This window comes from Falco punctatus (genome assembly GCF_963210335.1).
Source record: "Falco punctatus genome assembly, chromosome: 9".
NCBI classification, from domain to species: domain Eukaryota; kingdom Metazoa; phylum Chordata; class Aves; order Falconiformes; family Falconidae; genus Falco; species Falco punctatus.
In genome coordinates, this window is record NC_137589.1 from 21,280,984 (window position 1) to 21,302,098 (window position 21,115).

Consider the following 21,115-nt stretch of genomic DNA (forward strand, 5'->3'; position numbering starts at 1 on the left):
TTCTTTAGAGGTAACACTCGGAGGAGGTTTTCCTTTCTAGGGCCTCTTGTGTTCCCGCAGTAACTGCAGTTCGCCACGGGTTTATGTGGGACTTTGTCGGGGAGGAGCGGGAGCCTCCAGCGGGGCTAACCCTCCGACGCCGGGAGCACACCGGACAGGCAACAGGTCCCCGCGGTGTTAATTCACCACCTGAAACTTTTGACGCTGAATTCAGATGGGCGCTGAGATCTTCATCCTGCCATGAAAAAGGCCTACAGGTGGCATTTGGGGATAAGGCACCACCAGCAAAAACAGGCTTGGCAGCCGACGCGAGTCGGTCCAGAGTTGGGATCAGAAAGTGCCAGCAGGTTTTGACGGAGGCCGTCTCCCTGGAGCCGCGGAGCATCCCCCCGCACGGCCGAGGTGGGGAGCGCGGGAAGGTAGCGCAGCGCAGCCGGGCGCAGAGCAGCGGGCGGCTCGCCGGGTGCGGCGGGAGGGAACGAGCCCCGCAGTCCGGCGCCGTGCTGAGACCGCCCGGCGCGGGGAGGCGGCGCGGTGGCCCTGTCTCCTGTGTGTCCCTCCCTGGATGTGCTCGCTTTGGCCGGGGAAGCGCTGCCGGGGGAAGGAGGGCGGCGGGGCTGCGAGGGACCAGGGAGTTGGCTGCTCCATCCCGCAGGAGGGTGTTGCAGAGGGCTGGCTGCTGAGGCGGGGATACCCGGAGCTCTTGCAAGTGCTTTCCCCCCGCCGCGCTCCCTTTTCTCCCCCAACTCTCCTTCCTTCCTCACTCCCCCCCCCCCCCTTTTTTTTTTTTTCTCATTCCGATTCATAAAGCGCGGAGCGGGGAGGCGGGTATGAGCAGCTCCTCAGTCGTGGCGTAGCGCTGCCACGGCGCTCCCCCAGCCGGCAGCCGCGGCAGCGCCGGGCCGAGCTTGCGGCGCTCCCCGGCCGCCTCCGCCGGAGGGACAGTGGCGGCGGCGCTCCCTCTGCGACCCGCAAAGTTTTCCTCCCGCCCCTGCGCGGCCCCCCCGCAGCGCCGCCGCCGCCGCGCAGGCAGCCGCGGCCGGCCTTGGGCACCGGCGGGCGGAGCGGCGGCGGCGCTGCCCCGCTCCCCGCGCCGAGCCAACGGCGGCAGAAGCCGCCCCCGGGCCTTGCCGCGAGAGGGCGGCGGCCCTCGCGGCCTCAAGCGCTCCCGGCCCCGTCCCGCTCGTCGCCACGGCGGAAAGTTTCCCGGCGCCTGGCGGAAGCGGGTAAGTCGGACGCGGAGGGAGGCACAGGTGAAATTGCTGGGGGGAGGCGGGGGGTCTGGACCTGTGCTGCCGCGGCTCGTCGGGCTGCTTCAGCTCGCCGGAGACTCCACACCCTTCATGGGCAGGGCGCCGGAGCCGGGAGAGCCTCCTCCGGCGAGGACAGACACCCATCTCCTTCACCATCGGTTCCTGTAGCCGGGAAGAGGAGAAACGGTGCCTTCAAGAACTGTCGTATCACTCTAAAATGTAGGGTTCACACGAAAGGGCTAATAGAAGAAATGTGATGTTTAGGCTTTAATATCTGCATATGGTAATCAGTAAAATAAATGAACCAGTTAGTATTCTGCTCCTGTAATACTTGGCGCGGGAGAGAGGCTGCTGTTATATCTCATTTCCAAGCTCCTTTGGGAGAAGTGGAGTGGTGCTGGGTGCCTTCTTTGCTGGCTTTTCCCTGGTGCATCAGCCCTTCAGGCATCGGGGAGCTCTGCGGAGGGGAGAGGGGAAGCTCACGGCCTTGTAATTGTGAAGCTGTGGGGAGACACCTTCTCATGCTCAGAAAGCCCTGTGAATGCTTTTGGAGTGGGATTTCAGCAGCGGACTGAGAGTGGAATCAGCAGGGTGAACCCTGGTGCCCTGACTCTGGGTAGGTGATGTGACTGATGCCTGTCCTCTTAACACACCGCTGTGATTTTTATCTTTCCTTGTGCCTGATCTGAGCTCTGCATTTGAAATATTGCGCTGACTTGAGAGATGCACGGTGAAGTCAGCCTTGTGGGCTGGAGCCTGAGAAATACAAGATTACCTTTTGAAGAACAAGATCGGTGCGTGGGTGTTGTCATCTAGGGGGCACGTGCCAGTCGAGGGAGATGTGTTTCAGCAGTGGCCGTTAATGGCATTTGTCTGCATGTCAATTTGGAGTGAGTGAGATGTGTGATGGTTGGAGGGGTGGTTAGATGTAAGTCAATTCACATTAACTCATTTAGACACCACCGAGGAGGACAGGGTTGGGGGGGAGACTCCTGTGTTTGCAAGGCAGGTTGCTCACACCTCCCATCACCATCATTAAAAGCTAAGGTGGAAACATTTCCTTGTTTGTTCCCACACGCCCCCCTGATGGCGGGAGGTTCGTGACATGTAAAATTCTCGGACTGCTCTATGGGGAGTCTGCAAGTTAAGTGAATGTGTTTTCCACTTTCACTGAGAGCTGTTTTGCTTTATGGAGGTTGGAAAGTGGGGGAAAAAAAGAGAGATTTAAAAATAAAATCGGACTGTATAGTTGAAGTGGTAAAGGAAACATTCTCAAGATCCCACGTAGCAAGCTGGGAATGAATGCAAACTGTTCCTGCTCTGTACGTCTTCCAGATTCAGTTCTCTGAAAGATGTGATCTCCTCCTGCTTCCCAGCAAATCCCAATCTGCATGGCTAGTCAATCATGTAATGTAAATGAGGCTTTTTCTCAGCCTCCTAAAGAGGTAATGGGAATGTGTTGGTACTGCAGCAGGAGTTACAGTCTTGTCACCATGCATAACCCAGCATGTACAGTAACAGTGTGGAAATGCATCCAGCTTTAAACTTTTTGGTGTGTCACAAAGCTTTCCAAATTTTGAAGCAGGTTATTTCCAAATCAGGGACTGCTGCCTCTACCCTCTTGCTTCAGCTGCTGTTCATCTGGCAAGCCCCCTTATGCCACCCTCTGGAAGGCACAGTGACTGTAGTTGACAAGCACTTAATTTTCTACAGGAAGACTGTACACCGATAAAGGGATATTAAGAGTCACATTAGGCTTGCTTAAATTATTAATCAAAGTTTAATAGCACAACTTTTCACATCCTGCTACAATAAGTACTTTTTCTGTAACTTTCAAATGACAATATGTGCATGTTTTTGGAAAAGTTGTAAGAGTGTATAATTCCTTTGTTAAAAAGGGAAGAGTTACTAGAGCAACCACCTAAATGTCTTTACAGGTGAGTACTAATCCAGTGTTCGTTTTGAAGATAAAGAGTTTCAATCAGCTTTTTGAGAACATACCTATTGTTTATTGGTCCTCTACCCACAAACTAAGCATTGGTACCAGTTGTGGACAATGTGTGTGTGGTTTTCCTAAATGTACTTTTTAGACACTGATTTTTGCATACCCCAATGGAAGTCAGAAGCATAAAGTTTGTTGGGTTGTTGCCTTGTATATCTGTGATGTATATGTTTGTTACATTGTAGAGTTGCTTGGGGTTGTCAGCATGTTGGGTGTCTGTTTGCAGGGACAGCTACACTGCAGTGCTGGATGGATGAGTGGGATCCATGCCGTGGAGATAGTTTTATGCTTCAGAAGTGGATACAGGAATGAATTAGGGGATGTAGAACTGCACCAGTCTTGATTTAGGAGCATGGATATCAGGAATTGGAAGCTGGCTAGAGTTATTTTCCCTCAATCTTAATACCTCTTTTTAAAGTTCCTTATGTACTGCTACTGGCACCTGTGCTTCTGGAGCTGGGCTTATACTTAGAGGGATGTGTTCTTAAAAAGTAGGATCCTTCAGGTGTCCCTTGCTTAATGCTCCTTTCCTTCTTCCCATACCTTAGCAGCCCGCTCTGTGATTTAAGTCGTTCGTGAAGATTCAAATGTGGGGTGTAATTTGTTGTTAAAACTCCACTTGTTGTTATCAAATGGGTAAAGGAAAGGAAACAAAACCAGTAGCTTTACACTTTTTCTGTCATGGATTTAGTAGACTTTTGGAAGCAATTTGGCCTTAGTTTTAAGATTAAGAGCATTTTAACTAGTGTGAATGTTAGCTTTCTTTTTTTTTCGTTCTGTCTTTATGTTTGTGCTTGCGTCAGAACCTCTATCCAGATAAGCATCAAAATCTGAAAATGGGAAAGTAAATAATGGTTTTAGTTCAGCTGTAACGGTAAGTTCGATATAAAACCCATTGGTTTTGAAAACCAAGCCAATTTACCCCATGAAGATGGGTTTTGGATATTCATCAAAACATGGAGTTAACTTACCAGACCTCTAGCAACAAAAGGAATTACTTTTGTGTGAACCAGCTAGGTTTTTTTCTGTTAGTCCATAGCTGAAAACTGAATTAATAACTAATTAATATGTACTTCTCAGTACCTAAAGCATGCAGATAGGTAACTCTGACTAGTTCAACCTTCAGATTTGAATCTAGCCAAAAGCCTGCTTGAGACTTACAACCAGGTTTGTTAATTCTGTCCTATTAATAGTTCATGGATTCAGTATGTGAACCACAGAAAACAGCAGTTAAATTGGAAAGGATTGTTTCTCAAAATCCTGCAACCAGACCTTCCTGTTTTAATTAAATATAACCGATCAGCTATTTGATGAAGGGGTAAAAGGTACCTTGCAGGTATATGTATTGTTCACTTTGCTGCTATTATCAAATCCTATTTTATGCATTTGTTGCTAGGAAATCTTTTGGGGAAGGATACACTGAGTGCCTAAAAATCTGGGAAGAGTACCACAGAGCAGACTTCTGAGAGAGAAGATGCTCCTGCAACTTCAGGTGCTTGGGTGGTTTATTACAGGACTTTAAAATAAATACTAACTTAGTGGTAATTGGAATTGATTTGTCTTTTTGCAGTTCAGGCAGTTGGTATAATCCTGTTGGTAGTGGGTTTTTGTGTTTGCTAGTTGTTAGGATTACATGCTGTTCTCTGTTGACTGCATACCTGACTGATTTCACCGCCCTCCCATCCCATCCCGTCCAAGCTGTAACACAAAAGAAGTTAGAGCAAGTACTTCTAATCACTGGTGACAAACCTCTGAGTAAGAGGAAGTAATTTAAAATGGTGTCTGTTTTGTATATATGATGTCTATCTATCTGACCTTTGTGTGATACCTGTATGTGCACAAAACATACAGCTTTGGCTGTGGGAGAGAAGGCTGTTCTTTCTGGATTCACCTGAGAAGGGAAAAGCCATTAGGGTGTTTGAGAAGGGTGAGCTATAGCTGTAGGGTGACTGTATTTGCCTTGGACTGCTGTAGATTCCTATGTTGTCAGAGACTAGATCTGACCAGTATGATTACGCTGCATCCTTGGCTGATGTTAATGAGCTTCGTTGGAAGTGCCAGACTGTAGAAAAACCCAGCACTATGAAGGAGGGGATAAGTAAGGGAGCTAGCACCCTCCACTCTGAAGTCTGTATTGCACATACAGATGAAGATTGTAATTGGGTTTTGGTTTGGTTCTTTTGGAGGAACTCTTTCTCTACTGGATAACTCTTTGGAGGTTTTTTTGAGGCCAGTTCATGACTAAGCAGACTAGTGGTGTATCTCAATTAGGATGCTGCAGCTGCAGTGACAGCATAGTGAGGAGCACAGTGCCAATCAAACTCTTACATTCTGCCTTACCTTGTGTATAAAGCTGTTCTCAGCTGCACTGGCTCATACTGGGAATCACTACTCTGAAATAATGCTGTTACTGGGAGTTTACATTAGTAGTGTCAAGATTGTAATCTTAGCTTAAAGGTGAGCAAGAGGAATCCTGGGCTTTTTCCTAATTTTACTTGGAACTTCAAACAAGCAAAGCTTGCTGTAGTGGATGTTTGCCTGAAGAAGGGCCACAGACTGCTGTCCGTCTTCAGCCTATTTTGTCTACCTTCAAGAGAATACCCTGCAATGTAGAAGGACACAGTCTTGCTTCAAATGAATTCCCTGAAACAGTGCCATCTAAAGAGCAAAGAAAAAAGAGAAACAAGGAAAAGCTCAAAGTGAGGTACCACAAAGACTGCAGTTATTTTCTGTCACTGGTGAACTACAAGCCTATTTTTTATTTAGTTCATAGATTTCAGTTTAATTTTCTAACCTGATACTGGGAGAAGAAACTGAGTAAAAAGACAAAGTTGACTGATAAAAGCTGGTGAAAAGATTTCAGAAGGCAGTTGGAAAGGACAGAAGGAGTAAAGTATTCCTGATAAAAGAGCTTCAGGAGCCGTCTTGCTAAAACAGTACCAAGATATTTCTAATGCAAAGATTATGTTTAAGCCCTGAAATGCTGCTCTTGCTGAAGTGATTAAATTAGTGGGAGAGAAGCAACTGATAGCGGGCTGTATGTTTTTATTTATTATTTTCATTGTTACGTGGTCTGAGTTGGATATGAATTTGTGGATAAAAATAGCTTTGTTTTTCCAGAAATACACATTGGCACACATTTCTGCTTGTAAAACATGTCCTGTAGGAAGTGGCTTAAGACTCAGGTTGTAAGAGTGATTGTCTTGGTACCACTCACTGAGCATCTGGGAGGACTGTGTGCAAAGAGCTTCTAACACGTCCATTTTACAGACTACTTCTTGTGGTAACTCAGTATAATTTGAATAGTTGATTACATCATATTTGTTTTTGTTTGCCTAAAGTTTCCACCTCACTGAAACATGTAGTATCATGAGAAACCCTGCTTCTGTCTCAGTGGTTGCTTGTCTTCTATCTGAAACTTCGTTGCATTTGATAACAGGGAGATATTCCTGTATAAGGTCTGGATGTCTTGTGAGCTATCCTGTGGGAATGCTCTGTGAGTACTGCTGAGCTGCAGGCTGGTTTCTGCCCTTGCCTCCAGCAGCTCAGGGATGGTGCATGTAGATACTGTTAGCTCTGTGCCATCTTGCAGCACTTGTATGCCACCAGGTGACTGCATGATTCCAGACTTCTCTGATACCCATCCTCTATCACAGGAGTGGGGGAGCCACCCTATTTCAAAGCTAACAGTTTGTTGTGGTTTAACCCCAGCTGATAATTAAGTACCATGCAGCCCCTTGCTCACTTCCTCCTTATCTGGGGGTTGGGGAGGAGAATCGGAAAGGAATGTAGAAGTCCAACGTTGTGATAAGAACAGTTTAATAGTTGAGACAAATTAAAAATAAAAGAACAATAATAATAGTAAAAGTTATAATGTAAACAAGGGAGAGGAATTCATTCCAAAGGGAAGGGAGAAATGAAAACCAGTGATGCAAAATACAGCTGCTCATCGCCTGCTGACTGATGCCCAGCTGGTCCCTGAGCAACAATCAGCTGCCCCCAGCCGACCCCTCCTTGTATATATACTGAGCATGGCTTCCCATAGTATGGAATCCCCCTTTGGCCAGTCCAGGCCAGCTGTCCTGGCGGTGTCCCCTCCCAGTGTCCTGTGCCCCTTCAGCTTTCTTGCTGGCAGGGCCTGAGAAACCAGGAAGTCCCTGACCCCATATAAACACTATCCAGCAACAATGAAAAACATCAGCATGTTATCCCGCATCAAATCCAAAACATAGCACCATACTAGCTACCAAGAAGAAAATTAACTCTGTCCTAACTGAAACCAGGACATGGTTCTATTTAAATACAAGGATGTTACTTCAACCAGCAGCTCCAAATTTTGCGGAAACATAGGAATGATAAGAGGCAGTGTTGTGCTCTGTTCTTGCAGATTTCAGTGTTATTTTTCCTGGTTTGTATTTCCCTAGTTAAGGAAATGTAGCAAGCAACTACTTGCCTGTATCTATTCTCATTACAAGAGCTGTTAAAATTTGTGTTGTATTTTAGAGTAATGGTCAGAATGTTTTTGTGAAGGGTGTTATTTATGACTATTGTGGAGAAAATAAACCCCTCCTAAAACAGAGAAATAAATTATACCCTGTCAGAAGTGGGTGAGAGATGCTTTATAAAAACCACCAAATTTCCCCCACCCCAACACACTAAAACACAAAAAAACCCCTCCAAGCACTTGAGTAATCTGATGATCTGACTTAGGTGGTTTTAATTGAGATCTTTTAACTGCATTTTATGCATTTTCTATAAACAACATAGATGTGACTGTGTAACCTTAAAAGTATGGTCATCCTGGTATGTAATGGTGGCAAATAGAACCGGAATGAGGTTTAGTATGTCAGGGACAGCTATGGAGACTATTCCTCTGGGTTACCACTAGCTTGGATCTTCTGGAACAGCCATTTAAGCCAGTCTTATTTTGGTGTATTGAAATGTGGTAGCAGTAAGGCTGACTGGGATATAGGCCTTTGGGAGAAGTGAGTGATGAGAGTAAGGGTATGAGCTGGGGAACTTTTCAGACTAAGCTGGGAAAGGCCTTGCAAGTGCTGGGCCAGCAGTTTCTTTCTGAATGGCAGTAAAGTGGCTGTGTTTCAGTTCTGTGCTAATCCGTGCCTCACTGGGCAATATCCAAGTTAGTAGCTAAGCTTATATGTATATGTACTGGTTAACTGTGATGGTGTTTGAATTTTGGAGTACTACGTCAGATACTTACTCCCAAGAGTCCTCACTAAACAGATCTGTGCTTCATCTGGCAAACTGAATTTATGGGTTATGAAGACTTTCTTCTTTATTATTTTATTTTTTTCTTTCTTTTGTTTAGTTTTTACATTTGGGTAATGTCAAAGCATGAAGTAACTTACTTGGAAATCTTTGGTGTCTGGTGGTGTGTCTGACAAAATGAAACAACTTGTGTCTTTATTCTCTGATCTTGTCTGCAAACAGACATTGCAAGTTCGAGGAAGGAAGATATTTGTGAGACAGTACAATGAAAGTAAATAGAATATAGTATATTTTATTTTTATTGTTGCTTCTAAAATAAGTGTAAACACAAGCTAGAAATGAAACCTGCACTAATGAAATGACATATTGACAGCTTTAAGTGCCATGTGTATGACAAGTCAGAATCAACAGCTTGTAAGCAGTAATACAGTGTTGTTTTTGAATTTTGTTTTTATTTTTCAGTCTCTGTCAAAGAAAAGCGGTAGATAGATTTTCGTTTTGTGCATTTAACTCTGCTCAACTATATAGTCTTAAAGTATATTAATAAATAAATATTTTTGATTGCCATGTAGAAACATGAAAGTCTGGTTCTAGTCTCTGCACTGTAAAGGTTTGGTTGATGTAGTACTTAAATATTCATGTGTTCTCACAATTGTTGAATGTCACTTTGTGCAGTCAAATAAGGCAATAATTGTTTTTGTTTCTCTGTTTCTTGCATCAGAATAGCCCATTGGGCCTGTGGTTTCTTTATGGAGAGGGAGCTCTGCTATGAGAACCCCTGTACTGATTAGGAGGTGCTGTGAAGGGGTCATGGTGAACTGTGAACAAATTCTGTGATTTGGTGAATATTTAACATAAGCTTGCCTGCATGACATCAGTGAAAGTCTTGTCTTTGACATGGAAAGTTAATGATACAAGCCTGCAAGTGGGATCCGGCAAATAATCACATTACCTCTTCCGAAATTATTTGAAAGTAAAATTCAGAATACCTGGGTTGTTTTCACCTGGTTTTAAGGCTTTATTATTAAGAGTATCTTGGTCTACCTTAGTTATATGATTTGCATGTATACACACTCTTCAGCTTTCTGTTGCCTGCTAATGAAGATCTCTGCATAGCGCTTGCTGCCTTCGAAGAAGCACCGACTGCTTTATGAATCCATTTAGCTTATGATAGCTTCAAGTTATTTAACGTTCACAATAGGATCTTTTAAATCTCTCAAGAACAGTCTGAACTGTTACTTATATGTCCACTAGCATAAATTTGTTCATAGTTACAAAATTGCTGCAGTTATGATAGTCTAGGAACTTTCCAGTACTCACTCACTTTACTTAAGTTGGAGGGTTTTTTCCCCTGTAGGTGCCCAAATCAATCATAGGGCAGTAGATAATCTTATTCAGCAGTGTTCCTTTACTTTTTAACTTTAAAAAATAATTTTTCCTGTATCAGGTTTTGAGTGAGTTTAATTTCATGAGAATAAAACTGCTAGTTTGAAAAAAAAGATTTATTTTTTTTTAATGTGAAACAAGGGTATTTATGTAAGTACTTATAACTGAATAAGATCTGGATAAATGCACCTGGTGAATTTCAGATGTTTCAGGACTTTGTTTTTTAAAACTTAGGCTCTTTAATAAAATGGGATTTATGGCTGGTGAACCATGGGACAGAACTTGAGCTTGTAAAAAACTCTTTGTATTTTGAAAAACTTCAGAGAATAAGATGCTGTTAACTCCTTCTGAAAACATAGTTGCTGCTACATTTGGGATTTGAAGCAGAGTGTACAGCCTCCAGGAATTCTGCAGCAGCCTCTGTCACAATATGGTGTCTTTCTGATTGACAGCCAACTCTGTGGTGGTGAGCGGCGTTTCTCCTGTTCTTAGCAGTTCAGCTAGATTTATCTAGCGGCTTATTTGGATAAGGGAACTTTAACAATATGGCAGCTGCGGGAGGGTCAGAAAAGCTGACCTACTGTTGCAGTGGTGTGTTTTCATCTAGGAAGGTGGTCTGAAGTACATTGGTTGGACTGAAACTACTAAATAGATGAATCTGTTCATGAAATCCATAATGGATTGAAGTTTTGTCCACTGGAATGTACTTGCTTCCCATTTTGCTTGCTTTCTTCCTGATTATAACTTCAACGAGCCATGGAACAGCGGGAGATAGTGCCTAGGTTTGCTTCATTGAAGGTAAAGAACAGCAGATTATTGAAATCCCCTAATAATTCCTGTTTTAAGGATTATGATGATCTCCCTTTTAAGTCATTGGTAATGTTCCTATTCTAATATCTTTGAGGGCAGATTATAAAAAAAATAAAAATCTTCGAACTGTTAAGGGAGTTCCAAACTAAAGGGAGCCATCCATCAGAGATTTGAATGTTATGTCCTCTTGCCCTCCCACCAATTATCAAGTTAGTGACAAGTTTATGACTTGGACTGTCAACCAAAGAGAATGTCATTAAGGGCAAGAAATTCCAAGTTCTTTTTGAAGATACCCTTGTATAACTTCTGTGGAAGAGATCAGCATGTTGTTTTGATGGCACAACAGGTAACTTGAATGTCAAGGCTAGTGTAAAACCAAGTTGAGTCTCTGTGGGGCAAATGCACCTAAGACCAGTTGGGTCTAAGAATTTGCATTTTGGGTAGAAAGTAATTGGTTCAGGATAATTGCTGGACAGTTTCTGAACTAAATGGAGTTTGTCTTTGGTTGTGCCAGAATTAGTCCCTGTGTGCTGGTGGTGATTTGGTGGGTACTGAAAGCGGATGGAGGAAGTGTCATGTTGCTGTAAGAATTTTTTGTTTCTTCTAACTTTGCATTTGCTAATATAAACACTAATGTAGATTTTTTTCTATCTTGGTATTTTAGAGTCAAGCAAGTATTTAGCTTGTAGTTAAAATTAACGACTGCAGTTCATCTAACAACTTTATTCTGCCTCTGTACACAAAAATGTCTCTGCCCCATTTCAGTAACCTTTTCATATTACTGTAGCTGTTGAAATACTTGAGCTGGTCTAGGTGATGTCCAGCCTCCTGAAACGAGAAGAACTGAAGTCACTCAGTGGGAAGAAAGTTCCTGAGACAAGAGCAGCTAGTACCTAAGGTTCATCAACAAATGTGGCAAGTGAGATTATTTAGTCTTTGAAAAATATTACCTTTTCAAGACAAAATTGTAATAAATTGGTCTCCAAAATTTATCAGTATCCATTTAGTGTCTGATGGAATTTAGCTTTTTGTGCTTTATGTTTCCCTTTATGTTTATGTTTCACCTTCTGTTTCCCCTGACACAGGTACATACAGATGAATGGGTGCATATACTCCCAGTCTTTCTAAGTAGACGGGCATTTATTTATAATGCAAAAGAAATGAAAATTTCCTTGAATTGACTGAATGTAGTTGTAGGCACAGCATACAAGGAATTTAGTATTAAGAGTGTGTAGATCCATCTTGTCAACAAACATTTATTTGCAGTTCATGTACTGTTATATATGATCTTTTAGCCAAATCAATTACAACTTAATATTACATTGAAAATTAAGAATAATGAAATCCATCACTAAGGTTATGTTGCAAGCAGGCAAACTGAAACTATTGTTAGTGTGCTGGTTTACTTGCAGCATTACTGTTTCCCTTTCATTCAGTCTTCTAATCAAATTTTAACATGAGGTTTGACATTTACATGACATTCACATCTGTAGAAACACTGTTTCCTTTTCCCCATTGCTCAGTTTTGTTAGAATTAATATTATGCTCCAAGCAGTAGACTCTGAGGTGAGAGAGACTGTAGGAGGTAAGAAATGACTAACACATTGGTTGTGTTCTCAAGGCTGGCTACAATTGTTTTAGACTCTTAAAGTGGTGGGGAAAATGCTTGAATCCACAAATTGGTACCAGATAGTGCCACAGAAATTAACATATTGCCCAGTTTTAGTCCCTTCATTGTTTTTACCATAAGCAGTTTTGCACAGTTAAGAATAATGTGCTGCTTGTTGCTGGTATAGATTGCGTTGATCCACTGACAGCAGTGTCATGTTCCCTAGCAGTAGACTTGGGAAGTTACCATTACTGAGTGCCTTTTCCCCCCTGGTACCCCCCCCCGCCCCTTCTGCCCTGAGAAGAATGCGTACTATCGCATATTCAGATGCAGCGAGGACACTGAAGCAAACCACATAGTGTTCTGCATTACCTTTCTCGCACTTGGTTATGGCATTTTTGTGTGAGGCTTTGGGGCTCAAGAACTCAGGAAGGGACTTGGAGCCTGGGATTACACCATATATCCTGGACCAGTGCCTATGGGGAGCACCCACCTGGGTCTGACTGAGAAATGTGTGCTTGGTGGGGTGCTGAGTGGGGGGCCTTTTATCAAAGTGGAGGGATGAGAGTCAGTGATGTTGCAGCTGGAGGCACCAGCCTCACTTGCTGAGCTGACTGGGGTGTTTGGGGACCTTGGAAACGGCAGGGATGAAGCATGTGCAGTGTCTTGTTCACAGTGTCTTGGAGGTCAAGGTGCAATGGGAGCTCTGACAGTACACCTATTTTTTACATATTTTTATATCAACTCATGCATCCTTCGGTGGTTCTAGATCCTAAAAGCCATGGAGAAATTTTTATCTTTTGTTCTGTACACTGTCCTCAAATGAGAGCTGATAGACACGTATGTGCTTAGTGTACATACAGGAGCTTATTGTTTTCCTGCAAAATGGGGGCATTCCTGTGTTGACAATGATTTTGAATGTAAAGAAACAGCTTAATATGCAAGTTTTGATATATGAAATCTGAAGTAGCCACTGAAGGCGTGTAGCTGCCGTGAGTATTTCCAGTACCCAGGTAAGAAGGATTAATCTGCATCACTGTGTATATGTGAATATTTGTTTTCAGATGTTAGTAGTTCCCCAGTTTGATGGCCACAGCCTTTTCTATGGAGCTATATGTCAGTCTTGTCCTGCTGCATGTTTTTCAGTAACTGCATGTATGTTTAAATCTAGTTCTTAATTTTATTGTAACGCTATTGTGTCTGTCAAGTAAGTTTTGAGGTTGAGTAAGACAGTTTATCTACCGCAAAAAAAAAAAAAGCATCCGAATGCAGCTACTTAAAATCTATATTCTTCACAAATAACAGGGTCCAGAGTTGTTAGCAATGATTTTGTTCTGCTGTGGTAAGGATAGAATCATTTAGTTAGACATTGTAACCGATCTATGTTACCGTATTGCTTTTAGAACAAATGCTAAATTCTGTGCAGCAGGTTTTTATAATGCATTTGTATTTAACATCTGTGCTTGCTGTTCTTGACTGTTGCACAGAGGAAATAGTTTGAAAGGGCAGAGCTGTGGACAGAAAAGATTTTGTAGCCCCACTTTACAACCTGGAGAGTGCAAATTAACTTTCATGTGGCAGGGCAGGGTACTGTGCTTTAACAACAGGAAGGTAGTCCCTGCATATAGGACTGCTTACAGCGGTGTTAAAAGACACATTCTAGAAGTGGTGAATCAGGGGTGTGGAAGGGAACCCTACAAAACCGTGATTTGCTGCATCAACTGCTTGTCTGTTGGAAAGAAGTTTTACACAGCTGGCTGGTATGAGTGTTTTTAATGCTGTTGAAATGATGTACAGTGTTAGAAATCATTGTGCTGGTAATGAGCTGTGACAAAAACATGAACTACAATGTGATATTTTGGATTAAATAAAGGATTCCAGTCTGTGTTTCCCTTTATATAATTTCAGGCAGATTGTGTGCTTGAATTTGTCAGCAACTGAAAGTTAGCTTTGATATGAAGATCTGCTCATATATTTTGAGATTATTTTTTCCCCACCTATCATCAAATCCTATTGCAGCCAGTAGCTGGTGCATTGTTTCATTTCTGACATATCGTATAGGAAGTGGGGGGAAAAAAAAACCCAACTTTTTTTGCTTTCTGTACTTGAGAGAAGTGTCAGAGTTCGAAGGATTTGGTTATGGTGTGTAATGGTATCATTTGGGAGCTGGTGAAGCACAACTAATGACTTTTGGACTCTGAAATAATTTATAATAAGTAACCAAAAATCTGGAAAATTGTTTTTGAAAGTTGTTAGAATAAAAAATGGCCCTTCTCAACTGCAAGGCTAAATGTTGAGTCTTTAAGTTAGGTAGGCATGTCTAATGACAAAAGATTGTTCATAGATTTTAATCTGCTTTGAGATGGCTGTGCACCCTGTCTCCATTTGAAATAGGTAGCATTAGAGAGGAGGAAGAAAAAGCTACAAGGAACAACAGGTCTCTCTGTGTTGTTAGGTAGTGGGCCAAAGTCTGCTCCCCACGTTCTGTGTTGTTTCTGTTTTTCAAGGCTATGTTGTATCAACTTCTTAAATGTCCTATTATGTAAGGGTTACACTGCTCCTTAAAATAATACAGGTTTTAGTTTCTTGGTTTGTTTTCATCTCACTACCTGAAACTGAATTTGTTCTTGGCCTTTTTTAAACAAAACCTCCCTTTATTTTTGCAACAAGACTATGAAAAAACAAGTGGGAAGTACTGGACGTAGATGATGGCCTTTAAAATACAAACCAAAGCTTTGGCAGGGTCTTTGCAGGAGATGACTTTGTCAGACAGCCTGCTGTCCTAGACTTCCGTAAATGCCTTGCTGATGGATCTGCTCAGTTCCACCTGTACTGTACTCCTTATTAAGCTCTCCTTGTTTTCTCTCTGTCTTAAGTGAGTGGACGTTTAGAAAATTGTTTTATCCAAGTGCTCAAATAAACAAGTGGATTTATTAAAGCATTATATTCCTATGCGAATTTTTAAGGGACCTTTTGGATCATTGAATCTGTCTGCCTGCTACTGCAGCTGCCATGCTGAGAATCCCCGTTCGCAAACCAAAGCAATTCATGGCTTATATTCTCTCTTCTCAGTGTAAGGTTGATTGCTCAAATTACTGTGCCCCTATCTATGCTTACTAAAGGCCCATATAGTCATATTTGTTACTGAGCAAGTGCTGTCCTTTTGCTTAAGTAGTTTCCTGCCCTCCCTGCTTCCACAAAGCGTTTTGTAGGGAGAAAGGTCACATTGTTTTTTGCCTGTGGTTTCCCAGAGCGAGCAAACTGCTCTCCTGTTGTGAAGTCTGCTTTGTTCCTGGCATCAACTTAAAAGTTGCAAGCTTGGGTTTTGTTTGGGGCCTTGAAAATTTTTTGCATTTAAGAATTTAAGTCAAATAGAAACTCAGTATTTTTTTACTTGAGTGTAGTGTAGGCAGTATACAATTTTGCCATTCCAAAGGATTAAAATGAGCACTTCCCTGAGCGTTGTCAGAGGATATTGCTGTTTTAGGGAATGCTAGTAAAAGTTGATACCCTGTCTTCCCTTTCTCCCCAATCCGTATACAAAGTATAGGGGCTTTATGGAAGAACTGAGCAACTCTCCTGTCCCCACCCAACCCAATCTTTCTTTTCCTCCTTGGACAAATGAGGCAGAAGCAGTTATTCTGCAAAACCTGCCTGGTTCAGGGCAGTCTAAATGTTTTTGTGTGCAACAGAGCCTGAGCTAGTGGTATGCTCCATGCATCCAGCCCAGCTGTGTGCAGGACCAACACATGTACCTCATCATCACACTGAATCAGTAAAAAGCTGTGTTACTTGCTGATACGGACAATGAGCCATCTCTGTTGGGCTCGTGTGAGCTGTGGGTGAGAGTCTCCAGAGCAGATGTGGTTCTGAGCAGGCTTGTCATGTTTGCTGTAGTGCCACCTGAGTGTGTCAGCCAGCCAGCAGTTAGTGTCTGTAGTGTGGGCAGGAAGCCCTCCTGTTATTTGGGTGATGTGGAATATAATTTAGAAATACTGTGATGAGTCTTCAGAAAACCAGTCGGGGTCCATTGTGGTCAGGGCTGGGGCTGGAGCTAATCGGCCTGATCATACCTGAATCGGCCGTTATGGAGGAAGCACTTGGGTGTTGTGCCTTTCTTCGTGGTACTCCTCTTTAAGCCCTTCAGGGTCCTGTTAACTTTGCTTGCGTACACAGACCCAACTTGAGTAGTGTGTGCACCCAAGTAATAAGCTCTTCTAAAACCTGAAATGCATCAAGGCAGGCACAGCTTAAAAGCTCCAGAGGAAATAAACTTGGGTGTGACTTGCTTTCTTGGCTGGACAGCCACCCACTTGTCTGCTTTACACTCCTTAGGATGTTTATGTGGGTATTCCAATGTTGGCTAGGGGAGCTCTGCCATATCGCTTCTCCAGGCTTGCTCCTTTCAAATTCTAATCCTGTTTTTTTCACAAACCACTTCGTGTTCTGGTTTTCTCTGGAATAGTTTCCCCTGTGATGTGGTATCAAATACATTGCTATAGTTGAGATGCGGGGGAGCATCACGTCTGCTTTGTTTATTGCTGCCTTAGTAGAAATATTGTGAAAAGCCGTTGTGTTTGCTTGATGCTTGTGGGTCTTGGGAGGTGAACTCATCCTGCGTTTGCCAATTCTTCATTGACCTGTGTATGTTTTAGCTTAGTCTTCCCTTCCAAAGCTCTACATGTTGGATACAGACTTAAAAGCTTAGTTGCTCAGATCTTTTTGCCCTTTTTGCTTAATTTAAAGCCCTATATTTCATATTCTGTAATCAGTGATATAATTTTTGTCTTGAGATGTTTGAAACTACTGCAGTAGCAGGATACGTAGTTCATATGGTGGAACTTTCTGGAGTCATAGACAGCCTGTCCGGCTCTATTGTTTCAAATGCTCTGAACTTTATCAGTAGGTCTTCCACTGAGTAGTTGTGCTGATTACTGTCTGTGTACCCTCAATTTCTGTCGTAACTGTGTATCCTTCATAAGAAAAGTTTCCAGTTTTTGTTGAACTCTTTGTTTCTATTAGCAGCATTTTCTCTCCTTTCTGTCACATGGCTCTGTATCTCCTTTGGTGGTATTATATGGCAGAAGACATTTTTTTTCTGTATATTACATTGCTTTGCCAAATGTGCAGCTGTAGCCTAATCTGTAGCCAAGCTGACTGTTTTCACTTTATGCTTTCTTAATCTCTGAGAGAGTGCTCTTTCAATTAATTGTGTGCTTTTCTGTTACTGGGAAGTGTTGAAGACAAAGGCTGGTTCTTGATCCAGTGTTTTTTGTGTGAGCTACTTGCTTACTGTGCTTCTGAACTCTGTCTTCATTCATCCCAGAAAGAAAGAATGAATTTTGGCAGTAGGCAGAGTGGGAGTGTGCTGAGCTATAGGACATGAACAAGTGACTCCAGAGCCCTTTTTCATTAAGGAGCCTCCACTCAAGTCCCGCGTTGGTTCAGTACACAGAAAAGAAACAGGACTTTCCCATCTATAATGTATATTCCATTTTAGTTGTTGTGCTTGTAACTTTGCAATAGGTGTAATATGCCTCAGCTCTATTTGCTGTTCTTTCTGCTTCAGGTTTAATGGCTGATTTTCTTCAAACTGTGCGGTTTTGCCACATGACATGGTGACACATTTCACCTCATGTAAGGGGTTGGGGGGAAGTGGAAGCAAACTCCTAAAAGTGGTAACACCACAGAAGTGTGGGAGTATATTGGTACATGTTCATCCATCTAGGCTATTATATGGCTTTTGCAACCAGTTTTAATTCTGTATTAGAGGATTGCATGCAATAAGAGAAGAGGTAGGTGAAATTTTAAAAGCAATGTACAATCAAAATGCTTTCACTTCACCCATTGTATGGGGAGCCGTATATGGAGAACACTGCTGTTTGCCAAACAATTCTGGTGATAATCTGAATTTAAAAAGCTCTTTCTTGACAGCTATAGCCAGATGTATGCTTTCCTCTGGCTTATTAGCGCTCCAGAATAGCAATTACAGCCTGGCAAATAGAACAGACTGAGGAATACAAGACCTGAAGAACCTTCCTGTTTAAATTATATTACCAGTTAACAGCAGGGTTACCTCAGCACTTCTCAGCTTCTCCTCATTTATTGCTTCTAAGAGCCAACAATTTTTACAGTCTTTTAATTTTCTGTGTATTCTTAAAACCCTCAAAAAAGAAAAATCAGAAGGACTGTTAACACCTCAGCTATGGACAAATGAGGAACACAACTTCTGTGCTAGAGGTATTTATTTGCTCAGTTCCTGTTGTATTTCTCCTCGTTAATATTTTGTGTTCTCCCCTTGGCTGTGGTGGTGGTTTATTCACAGTACACCCAAAAATGAGTGAAACCTTTGTTGGAAGGATGTTCCTGTGAACCTTGCCACACTCCCTCATGTTCAGTAACCATTCTAGGTTTTTTAAATGCTGCTGCTCAGGCATCGGTGAATAGAGGTCTTTCCCTTTGTGTTCTTTAAATGTCAGAAATCCCCTTATTTATTTGGAATACTTTTTTCTTTTCATCTCTTCCTTCATCCATGAAGGAAGTGTAGAGTTCGGCAGTTAATGTCTATCCTTTTTTTTTTTTTTTTTTTTCCCCCTTTTCCTTGCAGCACTCTAAAGTTGTTTCTTTCCCTTAAGTTCACCTTTCCAAGCTGTTCCACTTCAAAAATGAGGAGGTAGGCAGTTTGTCCCATATGTGTATGTGGACCAATTCCCTTTATTTTTCAATACAGCAGTTTGATATAGGTACTTTATCTGGATTTCTTGGTTTTAAAACAGTCATGTGTTTGTTGTGAACTTCATTTTATCTGTGTGGCATTAGGAAAACAAAAAGATATAAATTAACAATAACAGCGAATAATACTGTCTAAATTGAAAAATAAAATGGAAAAGGAAAAACCATCAGTAAATGCATTGGTAAAATACCCTGAAATATGCTGCTTTACCTTCTATTTTGATATATTGCATTTTCTGAACTCAAACAAATATTTATTCCTTGTAAGCAATTTCACATTCATTTATCCTTGCAGGATATAACTTTACCCTGTAAAGTCTCTTGTGACTAAAATATTGTTTTAGAGGAAACAAATATATGTAAAAACATAACGTTAAGCTCATTCCCTACTGCTTAAAACTTTTGCTGCTGCATTGTGAGTTTTATGAGGTGTGAGTTGGACTATAATGGTTTTATGATATTTGTGCTGAAGCATGATCAGCTAGCTGCTCCTTCTGTCTCTGCCTCGCAGTTTCATCACTGGGTGGTTTTCTTATATTGCTCATTGTATGTGAAATCAAAAATATATTAAAGCATGTATTTCCACATTAGCCTGTTTCCAAAATAGATTGGTGTCTTAATAGTTATTGCCTTGTACAGATGTACTAATTTACCAGATGACAGAGTGTGAAGAAACTATCCATAAAGCCACACTTTGTTTTGACTTGGAAGTCATGATTTCTGCATCACTTCTTATTTAAAGGCATTGCTAAACTACAGGCTCAATGTTGGGTTTTTTTAATATTTTTTTAAAGAATTTTTAATTCTTCTGATTGTGTTTCTTTTTTCCCAAGTTGTGCTGGCTTAGTTTACGTAAAAATGTGTGGGTGCTGGCAGATTGTAGTGTTTTGTAAACTTCTGAGGAAGTCGGTAGGCTGCACTTGTGATCTGGAACAATTTTTTTTCCCTACTGCTTGATTATTAAATAATTAAAAACTATCCCAAGTTTGCTTAAAACAGAATGCTAATTTTCTTAAAGCATAATTGGTTTATGATTGTTGATATTTGTCTCTATTTCAGGATGTTCCTTTCCAAAATAATTGGAAGCGGTCATGTTACTCCATAAATGGCTTGCTAGATGCAGAATGCTTCCACCTTCTTACATGGTTAAGGGAAAAATGATGCTTATAATAAGAAATGTTAGGACTACAGATCGGGGAAAAGCAATGTAGTGACAGAGAAATTAAGTACAGATTCAGAAAGTCAGACATCTTGTTAAGTCTGGGCAGAAATCAATAAGCACTTTTGAGAATGGTGATATTGAGTATTCCTTTGTGAGAAATATCTATCTCAGGAAAATTAGAGTAAATTACTAAAGGAGAGATGCAGATGAATTTTGGAGTGCCTTTTCTAGGTAGGCATACTGGGAAGTCAAGGATATCCGTCTTGCTATACTTTTCCAGCTGTTGCTGTGCCTGGATTTCCAGGCAGCCTATTTATTGGTGCCTTGGGACGGGTGGGCAGTTTCTGAGGCAGCTGTGCACCAGGGTGTTTCCTGGACAAATGCAGTCATCTGCTGTGCTGCTCTGCCTGAGCACAAATCAGAGCAGCTGTGCTCACGCTGTGCATAGGTATTTGTAACGCAAGTACTAGGCCAGGTAACTGCAGGCATTTCAGGACTGTATGGCAAGCTTTAAAATGTGCTTGTCAGCACATGCCCTCCCCCCACTCCCATTTGCAGTGCTCTTCTGTTACAGAAAAGTAAATGATACTGGATTTTGCATTTTCATTAAAGCTGGGCTGTGACTTGTATTTTGACTTCACTTTGGGTGAGAAACATTCATTTTGAACCACTGAAAAGCCTGATTCTGAGGTGTTAGACAGTGCTCTTCTCTTCCCTCTCTGTTGTAGCTCTTGTAATGAAACTGCTCTGTCTCGGGGTTGGCTAGTACTGCTGTAAGTGAAAAAAAGGAGAAAATTCTAGAAAGCAACTGCATATTCCCACTGTCATGGTTAGCCATGGACATGTGTTTTTGTTGTTCAGTACTAATGCAGTTGCAGCTTCTCTCTGTGTGAAGGACAGTTTTTGCAAGGAAATGCTTCAGGCTGGAGGAG

At 42.0% G+C, this 21,115-nt stretch overlaps 1 protein-coding gene across 1 annotated transcript in view; it reads left to right on the forward strand.

Annotated features, from left to right (window-relative positions):
* Nucleotides 1-21,115, forward strand: part of PCDH15 (protocadherin related 15) — an 878,455-nt gene that overhangs the window by 20,946 nt on the left and 836,394 nt on the right. The gene's annotated exons all lie outside the window — the stretch shown is intronic.